This window comes from Ascaphus truei, chromosome 7 (assembly GCF_040206685.1).
Source record: "Ascaphus truei isolate aAscTru1 chromosome 7, aAscTru1.hap1, whole genome shotgun sequence".
Taxonomy (NCBI): domain Eukaryota; kingdom Metazoa; phylum Chordata; class Amphibia; order Anura; family Ascaphidae; genus Ascaphus; species Ascaphus truei.
Genome location: NC_134489.1, coordinates 27336232 through 27351168, shown reverse-complemented (window position 1 = coordinate 27351168; position 14937 = coordinate 27336232). Strand labels below are relative to the sequence as shown.

At 45.0% G+C, this 14937-nt stretch overlaps 1 pseudogene; it reads left to right on the top strand.

The window, feature by feature from the left end:
* Positions 1-10534: 10534 nt before the first annotated feature.
* Positions 10535-10710, top strand: LOC142500257 (U2 spliceosomal RNA; annotated as a pseudogene).
* The last annotated feature ends 4227 nt before the right edge of the window (positions 10711-14937 follow it).

Here is a 14937-nt window from a genome sequence, read left to right as displayed (position 1 = left end):
GTGGTCGTGAGGGTGAGCGTGGGCGTGAGGGTGAGCGTGAGGGTCACCGTGGTCGTGAGCGTGTTCGTGAGCGGGGTCGTGAGCGTGGTGGTGGTCGTGAGCGTGTGAGTGGCGGGGTATCTGTTGGTGGTATTTCTGTGTGTGTTGGGGACAGTGCGAGTGTTCTTCAGTCTATACCATTAGAAATAGGGGAGTGCAGTAATGAGCAGAGCAGCTCAATAGTGAAACAGAAGACTGTACGGAAGAAGCGGATAGAAAAAAAACGCAATCTCAAATTTAATGATGAAGAAAATAAAGTCCTCGTGACGGAGATAATGCAGCGGTATGATCAGCTGTATGGAAAATTAGTCGGTAAGATCATTATGCAAATGTGTCATACAAATAATGATTTATATGTATTCTTGAATATTTTTGCTTACACATTGATATCACATAAGGATATATATGTGATACTTTATGTATATGCTTGATATTATTTTGCGTCGTCGCATCGCCCCTCCTCATGTTATGGGACACATTTATATTTATGCCTCGTTCAGGGTGGCACAGGCACGAGTTGGAGGGCGTGCGTTCGCGTCAGTCTGCTGTTCGATCTGTGCACATCATCATAACCAGTCATTTCCAATATGGGATGAGGCGGGGCTACAGACAGCAGTTTCAGGATCGTTGTTGCTGCCTTTAAAGAATGTTAAAGAATCATTTAATTTGTTGTCAAAGTAACAGTGACGCAGCTGCAGCTTCAATAAACAACTTTTTTTTTAATTTAAACAACTTTAACCAGCGTCAATTCTGTATTTTGGAGACAGGGCAGCTGCTACCTTTACAACCGTAAAGCACTTAACATACATTGTTTGTTGGTGCCGCCCTCACGTAAGTTGACCCCCCACCCCCCTTTGAAGCCTGCACCCTGAACGACATGGTCTATGAGATGTGCGCATCCAAACGACGCTTGCAGACCGCAGCTGAGGGTATAGGGCAGCCCTGGCCAAGTCCATATTTCAATGTCCGCAAACAGGCAAGGTTAGCAGGATATCCCTACATCAGCATAGCTGACTCAATAAGTGGGTCCGTATGACTGACCCACTCGTTTAGCCATCTGTGCTTAAGTAGGAATATCTTTAAAATATTGTCTGTTTGCGTCCCTCCAGGACTGGTTTTTAAAAGGCCTGGAATACTGCTTTTCAGGTTGCTCCTGCTCGCTAGGCGGACATGCATGCACTTGCAGTGTGGCCTCAGCAACCATGTTGACATATGAAAATATTTATAATATCGATATAAGTATGTCTAACTACATTTTTCAAATCTTAATATGTTAATAACATATCTCTTTAAACTTTTGTGTTTGCTTGTCAAGGCAAGACATCCGGCAAAGTCAAAAAAGAATTGTGGAAAGAGGTGGAAATCTCCGTTTCGGTGTGTGGCAATCAAGTCAGATCCTATATGAACTGTCGGAAACGTTTCCAAAATATCAAAAGTAATGTTTAAAAAAAATTACATGCCATATGTGTAAGTGCAACTACTACTGGCGGAGGACCTCCTGGCCCATATTTAAGATTGACGGAGATGGAGGAGCAGGTTGCTCACATCATGAACCCATTATTGGTTGAGGGTTTGGCTGGGGATCGTGATATTGGTATATACGACTCTACATTTCCCCCAGGTCAGTAAAAGTACCTGACGAATATTGACCATGTACCAAAGAATTGCACAATTACTAATTGACCTTTCCAACACGTCAACATATTTTCATTATTAATATTTCACATGTAGCCCTCAATTGACGAATTATACTCATTCTTGTATCATTATTTTGGTAATAACAAACAGATTTCATGACATTTTCACATGTAATTTTTATATTGTTACAATGAATACATTACATTTTTTGGAATGGTCCTAAAATTACACACATTCATAATTAATATTAAACATACTATGTATGAGCAAAGATTTGAAATATAAATTGTAGCAAAATATTATGTCGCAGATGTGGTTGCTGACAATTTGAATTCACTCACATCTCCTCAATTTGCATGTAATGACAGTAATATTCTTATTGTACGTGTATGTAACTTGCACTTTTTTTTGGTTTTTAAATTTTATCTTCTGTACATAGTGGCAAAATTATCTGTTGTCTCACCACGTGCATCAGCTGTTTCCTCATCTGCATCGTCCCTCTCCTCACATGCATCTGCGGCCTCATCACCTTTACCAATTGAAGGTGAGCCAGGAAAAAACTCTATATTGTGTAAGCTTGTTTGTGAACGCTGTGTCACGTGACGCACACTGTGTGTAGGGGTTAATGGTGTGTGTTTGTTGATGTGTGTGTATTTTTTTAAATTAACATGATTTGAAGAACACACAAGACAATATATTGTCTGAAATTACATGTTCAACGTCTACATTAATATACACACTGTTTGTGATACTGCAATCACATTTCTTGTCTTGGACCATTGTCCCGCTACATGTTCACTGCTGTGCGCGGGCACATACTATAGGACAGCTGGATAACCACAACCAGTATTTTGGGTGTGGGCACGTAGTGTCAATCACACACAATATCACCACAAAAGTACACGTGTTGTCATTCACATTAGCATGGGACAATTGCATGTGTGAATTATAAGAAGTACCAACAATTGACAATATACAGCTGATATTGAAGACTATATAAATGTGAGGATCATTTGTTTAAAAAACATAGATGGTCATCTCTGAAATTATATCTACATATAAATATACATGAAGGTCAGTCAGCACACTGTAGTAGAAAAGGTTGTAATGGCAGATGCTAGTCCCATAGAGAATAAGTATGATACGAACCAATCCAAAGACCAGTAAAGAGACAGCAGACCGCACGGGGTCACTGGATCTATTCTGCTTTCGTCGGGGACCAAACATTGGCGACATGGTCACTGGATCTGACCCAATAGACAAATATGCCACACCCACCACTTGGTTAGCCAAAAAACCTGGTTCGTACCGCTGTCATGGCTGTACCAACTGCAACTATATGCAGCTGGGCCCTAGCTACAATCACCCGCATAGTGGCGCACCGATTAAAATCAAACAACCACTGAACTGTGAGTCAAAATTCGTGGTGTACTTTATTAAGTGTCCTTGTGGATTGCTGTACATCGGGAAGACTGTTAGGATGCTGAAAGAACGTATGGCCATGCACCGTTCAAACATCAGAAAAGCCCTACTGAGTGATGCCGCTGATATAGATCTGAAGTGTCTACCTGTGGCTAGACATTTCAAAGAAAAAAGACACACACTGGCCACACTTCGTTGTATGCCTATTCTGCAGGTTCCAGTCCCCCCCCGTGGGGGTGACAGGGGCAGGACCTTGCTTAAACAGGAAGCAAGGCTTATTTATGAACTAAGAACTATGACACCTGGTGGCCTAAATGAGGAACTTTCACTTAGCTGCTTTTTGTAGCTGTCTCCCTGCTTTCATTTAATTTTGCATTATGCCTTTTATATGTTTGTCACTCATACTCTGTTGCATCACTCCCTCTGCACTTTTGCACTTCCTTTGTCCTTATATATTATGGTGATGCTATGCGCTCCTTGTGCTCTATACCTCCATCTGTCCCCCTGTGGTTCACCTTAACGCTCTGTGTATTACTATTCTGTTTAGCCCATTATTACTGTCAGTGTGTGCAACTGTGCACCGAGGCGTTTTTTCAGACTGCGCATGTGCGTTTTGCGCTGCCGGCGTCCCTGGTGGCCAGGGAGAGTTAATGAGGCGTCTGCTCACAGCTGTGATGCGCGGCGCACTCGCCTTGCTGGCGCTCCGGCAGTCAATATGTTTTGGCCCACTGCATATGCGCGGCGCGCGACTTTCCCCCGCAATGGCAGTAGACCCTGGGACCAGTGTCTAAGGGTGTCTCTTTCCTAATAGTTTAAGTGCCTACTCTCATGTCATGATGAGTCATTTGGATAATCAGGTAATAGGGGAGGGGGCACGGAGCACAGCTATGTTGCATATTTTGTCTGATTGCATGTTGGTGATTGGTTCCCTTTGTTTGCATTGCACTATGGGTGAGGGTATATATGTTTGGTCACTTGCACTTGTGGGTTGCACGGCCCTGAGGAAGGTCTCTCTGTGGGACCGAAACGTTGGCTTACGTGTATTTCATGTTGTGAATATAGATTTTTGGATTAACCCCGTGCGGTCTGCTGTCTCTTTACTGGTCTTTGGATTGGTTCGTATCATACATATAAATATAAATATATATATATATATAACAAGTACAGTGTGGAAGAATGTAAGTATGAATGAACTGACAAAAAGTCACAAAGACATGGCGTGGATGACAGTCCATGAATGCATCCTGGTGAGGGCTTTTCAAAAAAGGAGAGGGAAGGCTCATTCGGAGGAGTGCCCTAGAGAGGGGTGTAGAGGGTTTGAAAATGTGATTAATTTGTTCTGGAACTGCCAATTTGTGAGAAAGATATGGAATTGTTTGGGAAGATTGATCAAAGAACTGACAGAGGGGTGCAGAAATTGGAATTTAATATGATGATGCATAGACTCCCCGGAGCTGTGTTGGAAGGACTGAGTGACTTGAGGCAGGCATTCTGGGCGGGAGGAGGAAAGCGGGCAGCAAGCAGCTCCCTCTACCGCCCTTTTCTTCTTCTCCCTAAAGTGTAGTGCCCCTGGCCATCGGGCGGCGCTCGGGAAGGGGCACATTTCTGGTTATTGCTTCTGGCCTTTTGGCTAGGATCAAGTGTCTTAGTCAGAGGGCCTGCTGGGACTGTACCTCCTTGGCCTTACAGCATCGACCCTTCGAGGTCTTAAGCTGTCTGCTGCTTTTGGGGAGGTGCGCTATCCCGAGCGTTTCGGTGGGCGACATGAGAGTCGGAGTGGCGTTTCGACCCCCAGCGTAGCCCTTCGGGGCAAAACTGGGTACAGCTATTTGGACGGGCTTCGTTAAGCCGCAAAAGAAGGAGGATGCCAGAGAATAGTCCGCAGGTGGAGAGGACCATCAGGTTCCAGCTCGCTCCAGGATATCAGCAGAGACATGGAGGAAGGAACATGGTGGAGTTTATTATGAAATCCCTGCTTGGAGACCTGCTCGAGACTCATTCATCTCTAATCTTCTGCATGTAGGAATTCTACAGACAAGACTATTTTGATCTGACCTTTCATGATGAAAGAGATTGCCTGAGGATATTTGAGATGGCAAGGGAAAAGGCTGTACATGAAAAGCTAGAGGGAATTACGTTTATCCCGTGCTATACCCTGGGTGAACGCACGATCACTGAACATATGTACAACCCGTTCGTGGCACCAACCGAAGTGATGCTTTTCCTTAGCAGATATTGCGATAGAGTGGGAGATCCAGAACAAATGAAAAACATTTGTGACATCTATAATGGCAAGACAAAGTTCAGATGTACCTTCAAGAAAGCTGCAGATGGAATCGATGGAGTAATGCACCCTCCAGGTGCTTTCAGTATCGGTAAGAATACAGGGTTCCTAACATACCCAGGGCAGCAGACTTTCTGCCGCAAGTGCCTTAAGTATGGGCACGTGAAGGAGGAATGCGGTTTGAGAGATGCAAGGATTTGCCGAAACTGCGACCAAGAAGGTCACTACGCAGCTGAATGCGGACAAGGCAAAAAATGTGACCTGTGTGGACAGAGGGGGCACATGTACAGGAAATGCCCTAAACGTGATTACACTTATGCGGATGCTGCGTCAAGAAATCAAAGACGGCGGCGTGAAAACCCCGAGGAGGCTACCAATGCAGAACATGACATGGGACAGGAGGAGGCCCCCCGAAGGAGTGCGGAACCAGAAGAGGAGGTGAATATTGACGCAGATGCAGAAGGAAACAACGCCGAGGGAGAGGTGGTGGAAGTACCAAACATCCCAGAGTCTGCACAAGAGGAGCTGGTGCCAGAAGGGGAAACAGTGCTCATCGATGAGAGCTGGGCGGGAAATCTAGAGGAAGGGATAATGGAAGAAGACAAAGAGGAAGAAGTGAAGGAGGGCTCTGATGGTGAAAGAGCGGGGCCTTCAAAGAAAAGGAAGAAGCAGGAGAGCAGCTTCAGTGCTACAAAAGTACGAGTTTATGGAGCAGAGGGGGGGCAGAAAGCAGTGATGGTGGAAGCGAGTCATCACCTTTCAGGGAGGAGGGTTTTGCAATAGTGGGTTTTTCTACATCACCGGGGAGCCCGATGCTCCTGACAGGGCTAACGGATGGGCAAAGATCGCCGGAAGGGGTGGATGGGGCCTATTTGGATGGAGTGGATAAATTGGTTGACGAAATGGGAGATGTAAAAGTCCCGCTTTCTCCCGTGGAAGAGGAGGGTGGGGGGAGGCAACAAGGAGAAGTGCTGGATTTTGAGGAACAGAAAAAAGCACAAGTTTGGGATTTTTTTTCTTCTTGATTTTTATTAAATGGCTCTGAAAATTGCCTCCTTGAATGTGAGGAGCCTAAAAACAAAGGCAAGGAGACTGTTAATTCTGGATTTTGTTGCAAACCTAAACTGCGATATCATGTGTTTGCAGGAATGCGGTATTACTGAATCTCCACAAGAGAAAGAGTGTGGTCAGGGAGCCGAGAAAATCGGAACAGTGGGGTGGGTTTTTTGTTAAAGGGGTATGGTTTTGTTATAAAGAAAACAGAAGTGTTAGAACCAGGAAGATTGATGGTGGGTTTTTTTACTTGGAGAGGGAAATTTTTTCGTTTGTTTAATGTATATGCATCTCCCATCAAAAAACAATGAGAGGATTTGTTTGACAGATTACATTTATTTTTGCCGGGGAGGGATCCTACTTTCGTGGTGGGGGATTTCAACTGTGTATTGAGTGAAGAAGATAGAGAAGGTGGTGCAGAGAGATGCAGACCAGATGGGACAAGAATAGAATAGACCTGTTGCTGATGTCTAAAGGGATGGATGTGTGTGACTGGGTGTGTGTGTGTTGTGTGTGAAGTAGGGATGAAAGGGTTGCAAGAAATTGGGAGAGGGTATTGGAAGTTGAATGTGAGTCTGTTAGAGGAGGAAAGATTGAAAAAACAGTATGAATGTATGTATGGAAGATGCAAGGGTAGGATGAATGAGTTTAGGGATATGATTGAATGGTGGGAATGGGTTAAAAAGGAGACAAGATCCTTTTTCATTAAAAAAGGGTGTGAGAGAGCTAGAAAGCAAAGGGAGGATTTCAAAATGGCCTTACTAAGAAGGCAATTTTTGCTCAGGCTTAGAGAAATAGGGGAGGATGTTGATGAGGAAATTGAGAAGGAGAAAAAACGTTTTAATAAACTATTAGAGGAGAAAGGCAAGAAGATCATCCATGCTGCCAAGGTGGAGGAGGTACAGTGGCGACACTGTTTATTCAATGCGGCCGTCACCGCGGTTAAAAAAAAACGCGGGCGCCGCGCGTCAGTACCCCGCCGCGAACCGGGAAGGTTCGCGGCCGCTTTCCCGCACCTCGGGCGCTTTCAATAGAAAGCGCCATAGCGCTTTTCTATTGAGCCGCGGGAAAGTCAGGGGAACGTGCGGGGAGCGCGCACGCAACTTTCGGCGACATGCCCGTCACGTGTCCGGCCAGCTCCCGTCTTTTGTTAGACTAAACTGTGCCGGGACAGTAGAGAAGGACGAAAAGTGTACTCCCTGTTTCTTTAAAAAAGCCTTTACTGGAAAGGCTAGAATAGAATCTCTGTTAAACTCAAAAGGGGAGGAAGTTAAAGGAAAGGAACCAATGTTGCGGGTAATTGAAAGTTTCTATCAAAACTTATTTGAAGAAAAAGAGAGAGACCGCCACATAGAAAAGGATTGTATTAATAAAATCGAGGGTAGGTTAAACCAGGAAGACCAGGTTTTCTTGAGTGGGGATGTGAATGAGGATGTGGCGGTAAGAAGTGGGAAAAAAGGGAAGACACCAGGCAGCGATGGCTTGGAATATGAATTTTATCAGGAGATGTGGTACCTGATAGGGCCTGATATAGTTAAATTGTGTTGTTTTATTTTAAAAGAAGGGAGAACCCCGTTATCCTTCAAAGAAGGGATAATAACAACGATCCATAAGAACGGAGATAAGAGAGACTTGAAAAACTGGAGGCCAATAACGTTATTGAACGTTGACTATAAAATAGTTGCAAAAATCATAATGTTAAGATTAAAACTGGTGATAGGGGTTTTGATAGAGGAAGAACAGGTTTGTGGGATTTTAATTTTAATTAGGGATATTATTTGGTTATGTAAAGAAAGAAGGCAAGGGTTGGTTTTAGCGAACATAGATTTTGAAAAAGCCTTTGATAGGCTATCACATGTGTTTTTGTTTAAAGTTTTGTTAAAATTAGGAATACCAGAGGAACTCATCAACTGGATCAAATGCCTCTATAAGGATATCTTTAGTAGAGTACTAATGAATGGGTTTCTATCGCATAGGGTTCCAGTGAAATCAGGGGTGCGACAAGGGTGCCCTCTGTCCCCTTTAGTTTTTATTTGTGCAATGGAGCCCTTGTTACAAGGGATAAGAAAAGACAAGGTTATCAGGGGAGTATAGATCCCTGGGAGTGGAGGGAGGAACATAAAAGTGGTCAGTTACATGGATGATCTAACAATAGCCTGCACAACACCTGCGTCGTTAAATAGGGCAAGGTTCCATATTGAGACCTTTTGCCAGGCATCAGGGTTTAAGGTAAACTGTGGAAAGAGCAGCTGTAAGGCATTCGGGCAGTGGCAAGATCTGGACAGGTGTGGGATCCCGGTGGAAGTGAACCAGTTGAAAATTCTTGGGGTGTGGTTCGATGAGGAATTAAAAGGTGAGGCGAATTGGGTGGCTGTTGGAGAAAGAATAGAGAGGAAAATACAGTTTTGGACTTTAATGAAAATATCCTTAGAATGAAAGATTTTAATAACAAAAGCTGTTCTGATTCCAATTTTGCTCTATATTGGAATGGTGTTCCCCCCATCTTTCAAATGGCTGAGGAAATTAACAAGATTTTTGTTTATATTCTTTTGGGGTTCCAAAATGGAGAATTTAACTAGAAAGAAGGTATGTTTGGTGAAAGATAGGGGAGGGAAAGGAATGCCTAGGTTAGATTTGTTTTTTTGGGCAAAATATGCCCATTTTGTGTTAAGGTTGGTTAATGAAAAAGAGACCAAGGTGGCGTGTTTGCCAAGATATGCTGCAGGAAGCATACTTACTGTCCCGGCCAGCTTTATTCTAAAGCTTGCCGGGATGAAAACGGGGCATTTTCTCCTATTTAAACGGAGTTTCCCTCGCGGCGGCCGCTTCAAAAGATAAGCGCTAATGGCGCTTATTTGAAAGCGCCCGAGGCGCGGGAAATTGGCAGAAAATAGCCGCGCGCCATTTCGCGGGTTTAAAAATGCCCGCGGTGGCTCCCGGCTTAGAATAGCGCTGGACGCCACTGTAGGAAGCTGGGTTTATGCAAGTCTGATTTAAGGCGACCTTTTTGTTTTATGACTCCGGAGTCTTATAAGGTTATTGAGAAATTTATTGTGAAATATGATTTATTAGGAATTGATTTGGACTTGTGGAAAGATTACAGGAAAATAAAAAACATTATTTTGGACAGAGATTTACAGGCTAGTGTGGGCGGTCTGTATGACAAGCAGGCAAAGCTAATCTGGAAAAATGTAAGCAACAAGGGTTTGTTTAATACTCACAAGGATATAGCGTGGATGGCGGTGCATAGATGTTTGCCAGTAAGGGAGTTCCAAAAAAAAAAAAAAAAAAAGGGACTTGGTGAGAACGGAACTATGTCCAAGGTATGGCTGTGGGGGTGTGAAAGTGAATGTGTGTGTTAAAATGGTTTTGGGGAAAATGTTTACGTATTTTTTGTTAGTCAAAAAAGGTTGGGAATGGAGGAGGGGTTGGAATCATGGAAGCCCAACATTTGGGGGAAAACAGTGCTAAAAGAATAATGGCACTATATGGGTGTTGACCAACAGAAATGTGTTAAAAGAATAGGCATGTACTGTAAATGGTTTTTGTCCCTTTTTAGAATGTTTTTAAATTTAAGGTTTCTTTTCTGTGTATATACATGTGTATGTGTGTGAATGTAGGTGTATGTATGCGTATGTATATGCATATGTCCTTTTTGGTTATGTGAAGTGTAATATGTGCTACCTGTGTCTATTGGCCTAAATACAGGTCCAATAATAGGAGTAGGCAGGAGAGAAAGTATAGACGGAAAGAGTATGCTCTTATAATAGGGAAAAGAAAAAGTTCCTACGGAACACTGATGTGTTTGGTGTGTAAATACCTTAATGGGTCCTTATTGTGGCGCACCGGGGAGTAGAGGCGGACTGGTGCTCCACTCCACAGCGGAGCTGTGGGGTAACAGCATACGAGGTAAAATATAGTTTTGAACTATAGAGAATTAGTGAATTAAATAATGTAAATAATGTAGAAAATAAGTAAGGAATGTTGTAGTATGGTTAAGTGGATGTTGGTTTCTGTTCTGTGGGTTTTTGTAATGTACGGGTGGTTTTTTGTTTTCCGAAAAGTGAAACTATGTAAAAATAAGAAACTGTGAAATAAACTACTTTAAAAAGAAAAAAAAATCTGTTCTTATCAGTTTAATACCTGATACGTCCCCTATCTGGGGACCATATATTAAATGGATTTTTAGAACAGGGAGATGGAAGAAGAGCTTGCTCTGTCCACTCCACGCATTGACCTGGTATTGCAGTACCTCCAGGACCGGTGCACTTCCCTTTGGGGATATCTGACTTGTATGAAAAAATAGAAAACAGCAGCGCTCCAAAATAGAAGTGTAGCCAGGTCCCCCTTGCCGTATTAACCCCCCTCCTGCTGGTGCGCGAGCCGCGCGTTACTAAGGGTTGCGGCCGGTTGCCAGGGAAGCGATCGGGCCGTCGGTAAGGCCGCGATCGCGTTGCTGCCGTTCCGTCGGTTCGCGGAGCAGGGCGCCGCCATTGTTAGGGGCGTTGCGCATGCGCAAGGGCTAGGAGCACCGGGAGGACTGCAGGGAGCTCGCGCCTGCGCAGTGGAGGCCCAGAAAGCCCGCGAAGCACTAGCCTATGAGAGGAGGGCTCTGTAAGAGGACTTCAAGTCCCATGAGCCTCTGGAACGGCCCATGACGCCAGGGAGCCAATAGGGCTGGAGGAGCTCTGTTGGCAACATAGAGATACATTTCGCGCGCAGGAACCACGTTAGTGTTGGTGACCGGAGCAGCTAGGGGAAGGAGGTAGGGTGCTGGAGTCAGTGACTCCCGGCACTAGGCCAGTACTCCCCTAGGCCCCAGATAGCCCTGAGTCACCCTAGCGGAGTGTGATAAGGACAGGCCCTAGGTTAGGGACCCTGCCCCATTATCTATACGCTAGTTAGGAATCCAGCAGACGCTGTGCTTTCCGCCGCGAGGCTTGGGCTTAAGCTTGGCCTCTAAGAGACTACTAGACTATAATTGCGGAGGCCCAGTACGGATTGACTGCGGTCTGTGGATATCAGCCCGGTTCTCGTCAAGGTACAGACGGCGGGGAGAAGCGGTGATATTATCCACGCCGGAATTCACCCCAACGGCGGAGGACACCCCAGCGATTCCCCCGTGGTATAGCAGTACCCGTGGCTGGAGCCCGGGCAGGTAACTCACGTGCATCAACAAGGCCTATCATCAGACATAGTGGCTGCACAGTCACACACATATACACACGCTGGTCTATGAGTGGGGAGTGCGAGACTTTGGGTGGGATTCACTGTACTTGGGGTGGGATCATTGTGTTGAGACAGTAGCGTTTGCCGTGACGTATAAAGTGTGGACACCCTCCGTGGTGTCCGTTAGCGTTAACATCAGGGAGACGTTGAGTCAGGTTGCCTTTAGAAAGGGACACCTGTTGTTACCTGTTGAAATTGCAGGTTTCTAGGCACATTAGTAAAAGGTATTCGTTCTTATCCAATCAGTTGTATGTGGTTATTGGGTATTGTCCTGTGGTTCGCAGGTGGAGGCGCTGCATCATTGTAATTGTATATGCTAGTGTATTGCCCCAGGTTCCCCGTGGCGGAAGCTCAGCCCTCCTGTGAGCCAACAGGTAATGCACAACACCGAGTAACACTATATGTTTCCTGCACCCCCACACTATATCTGCGATTGGGGGGGGGGGGGAAACCCGTTACAGAAGCATGCTCTTTTTGGCTCTTTCTTTTGCAAAGAAAGGAGAAGAAATTATGACAAAATAAAGACTCCTTCTTTTTGATGTGTCTTGTTCATTCTTTTGCCTGGCTTCCTACTTTCTTTTCAGCTCCTCGCATGGAGCAGGAGTGCCGCCTGCTGCCTAATTCAGCCCGAACGAGCAGATGCCTAAGAAACTCCTGTTGAAGCTGTATCCAAATAGCCTGCATAGGCATAGGCAGCAAAAGCCTGACTTGCTGGGTTGATGTCACAATGGCTGGCTGAAATGACCTGAACTGAAAAGCCCAGCCACTAGCTGCTTGCTTGCTGCCTGAGTTTCATGGCAGCCCAGATGAGTCGGCGAGCAGAGAAAAAGTGGGCGGTTCCTATGCAAATGAACAGGCGAAGACTGGTGCCGGAAAAAGAACTGGAAGCATGTGCCTTTTTGGCTGTTTGTTGGCCTTGCGGGCCCCCCCGGCAGTGTGTGCGGCTGCTTTTCTTTGCTACATAGAAAGTCTTTGGCTTGTGCATCCATCGTCGTCATCGCGCTGCTGCTGCATAGACTCACCGGAGCTGTGTTGGAAGGAGTGGAGACAGGCACGCTGGGGGAGGAAAGCGGGCAGCAGGCGGCTCCCGTCTCCCTCCCTTTTTCTTTTTCTCCCTAAACCGCAGTGCCCCTGGCCATCAGGCGGCGCCCATTTCTGGTTATCGCTTCTCGGCTTTTGGCTAAGACCAAGTGTCTTGGGCCATTTCGAGGAGGGATCGCCATAATGTCGTTGGACGACGCAACTGTGCCGTCTTACGGACTCGGTGAGATTTGAGTTTATTGAAATGAAAGGGAGAGACCTGGGATATATTGTTAAAAAACTTCTACTGGGACTGTTTGAAATGAAAGTTGACCAAATTTTGACTATCCCAGAAGGGGGTGTATGATGTGACCTTTACAAGCGTGTTCATCTGTATGAACTTTCATAAAAAATTGCAGGAACAGATTAGAGATCCCCTCTTACAAGGAGTTAGGGTCACACTGCACACCCAAAGAGGTACTGTTAATCGTCAAAATGTATTCCCCACACGAACCTGCAGATGAAATCAAAATGTTTTTGGAGAGATACTGTGTAAAAGTACATTTGGTGGGAAATATAAATAATGAATATGGTATCTGGACTGCGAAAAAAAAGTTCTTGGTCTCGTTTAAAAAAAAAAAAAATAGATGGGATCAATGGAAAAATGAGGCCCCCAGCAAGGTTCAAGTTGGGCAAGTTTAATGGTGATGGCTATGCACAAAGTACGGTCACACGAAAGAAAAACTGTAAAGAAAAATCGCATTGCACCAACTGCGAGGCCTTCGACCACGACCTTAAAGATTGTAAAGCAATGAGAAAGTGCAACCTGTGCCAAAAAACAGGACATATGTATAGCTTCTGCCCGCAGCGTTCCTGCCAGAACCAGAAGAAAAAGAAACAGAACAACAAAAGGAAGATTTGCCCGCAGAGAGTGCGGATGGAACGGTAATTGGAACCTCCCAGCTGTTGGTAGAGGAAGCGCCCGAGGAGTTGTTGACCTCTGGAGAGTCAGGACCATCTGTAATACCCGGAATGAAACATATAGAACCCAAGCCGGAAGAACATTCTGAAATAGAGGTTTTGGAGAGCTCCTGGGAAGAAGGTCCACAGCAAAATCCAAATCTAGATAGGACATCCATGGTGTCACGGAGATACGATGGCAATGCTTCAACCGCTGGACGTAAAAAGGGATCCAGGAATTTACTAATAGGTTTGCATAAGCTACCGATACCGGCCACAATTGGCCTTCCTGGTGGATTGGTTAAGCTTTTATGTATCTTAGGTAATAGATAGAATGTAGCAGTTGTCGGATGTTTCGTGACCAGACTGTCTCTATTTTTCGTTGTTATTGTACCCAAAGCACATGCTTCATTCACTGAGAATTGTGTCAAGTTCAATTTTGTAATGCGGGGGGGAGGGGGAAAGAGGTAGGGTAACCCCGCTCAGCCACTAGGAAGTGAGAGTGGAGACTGGAAAGGGTGCTATCAGGGATAAAGATAAATGCTGAGAAACAAGGAAAAGAATCCCACAAGATGCACTCACTGGGGGTAGAGCTCAAAATAAATAAATTTTATTAAATATTAACAAGAAAACTTTCTAATTAAAACCTGATATACAAGCGCATGTTTGGCACAGCGGAGTGTGGATTGCTTACTGCAAGTCTATGCCTGGTTATAGACACTATATGAGTGATCCAGGGTCAGGACTGATAGCTAGTTCGTAATCTGGTGGTGGTGGTGGCAGTATAGAAGATGCCTTCTTGGTAGTCTGTTATCCCCGACCGTATTCACAATCAAAGTGAGGTCATCTGAGGGGTAAATGCCCCAAGCACAAAGTTCATATACTGTTATCCCTTGTTACACTGCAATCATAGTGTTGCTGTACAGGTACTGCACCGACACACTTTATTCGAGCAAATACCCAGTATGTACCTGGCAGATACCTGGAATGCGCCGCTCCTCACCTCTGACAAGCCCCGTTGCGTTTGCCTTCCCAGCCTGGGTTCATGCCTGGCTGACGGGCGGCTGATCTGTTAAATGATAATGATTAGGATTTAATAGGCTGCAATGCTTCGCGTGTCTACCAGATGGCATAAATTCATGAATTGTAATGCAGTGTATATATATATATATATATATATATATATATATATATATATACACACTGTGCAGTATTGCAGCCAGCGGGAATAAAATGCTTCAATCCCTGCCTGGAAAATAACGCAATGCACTCGGGCAGAAAACAGTCACAAA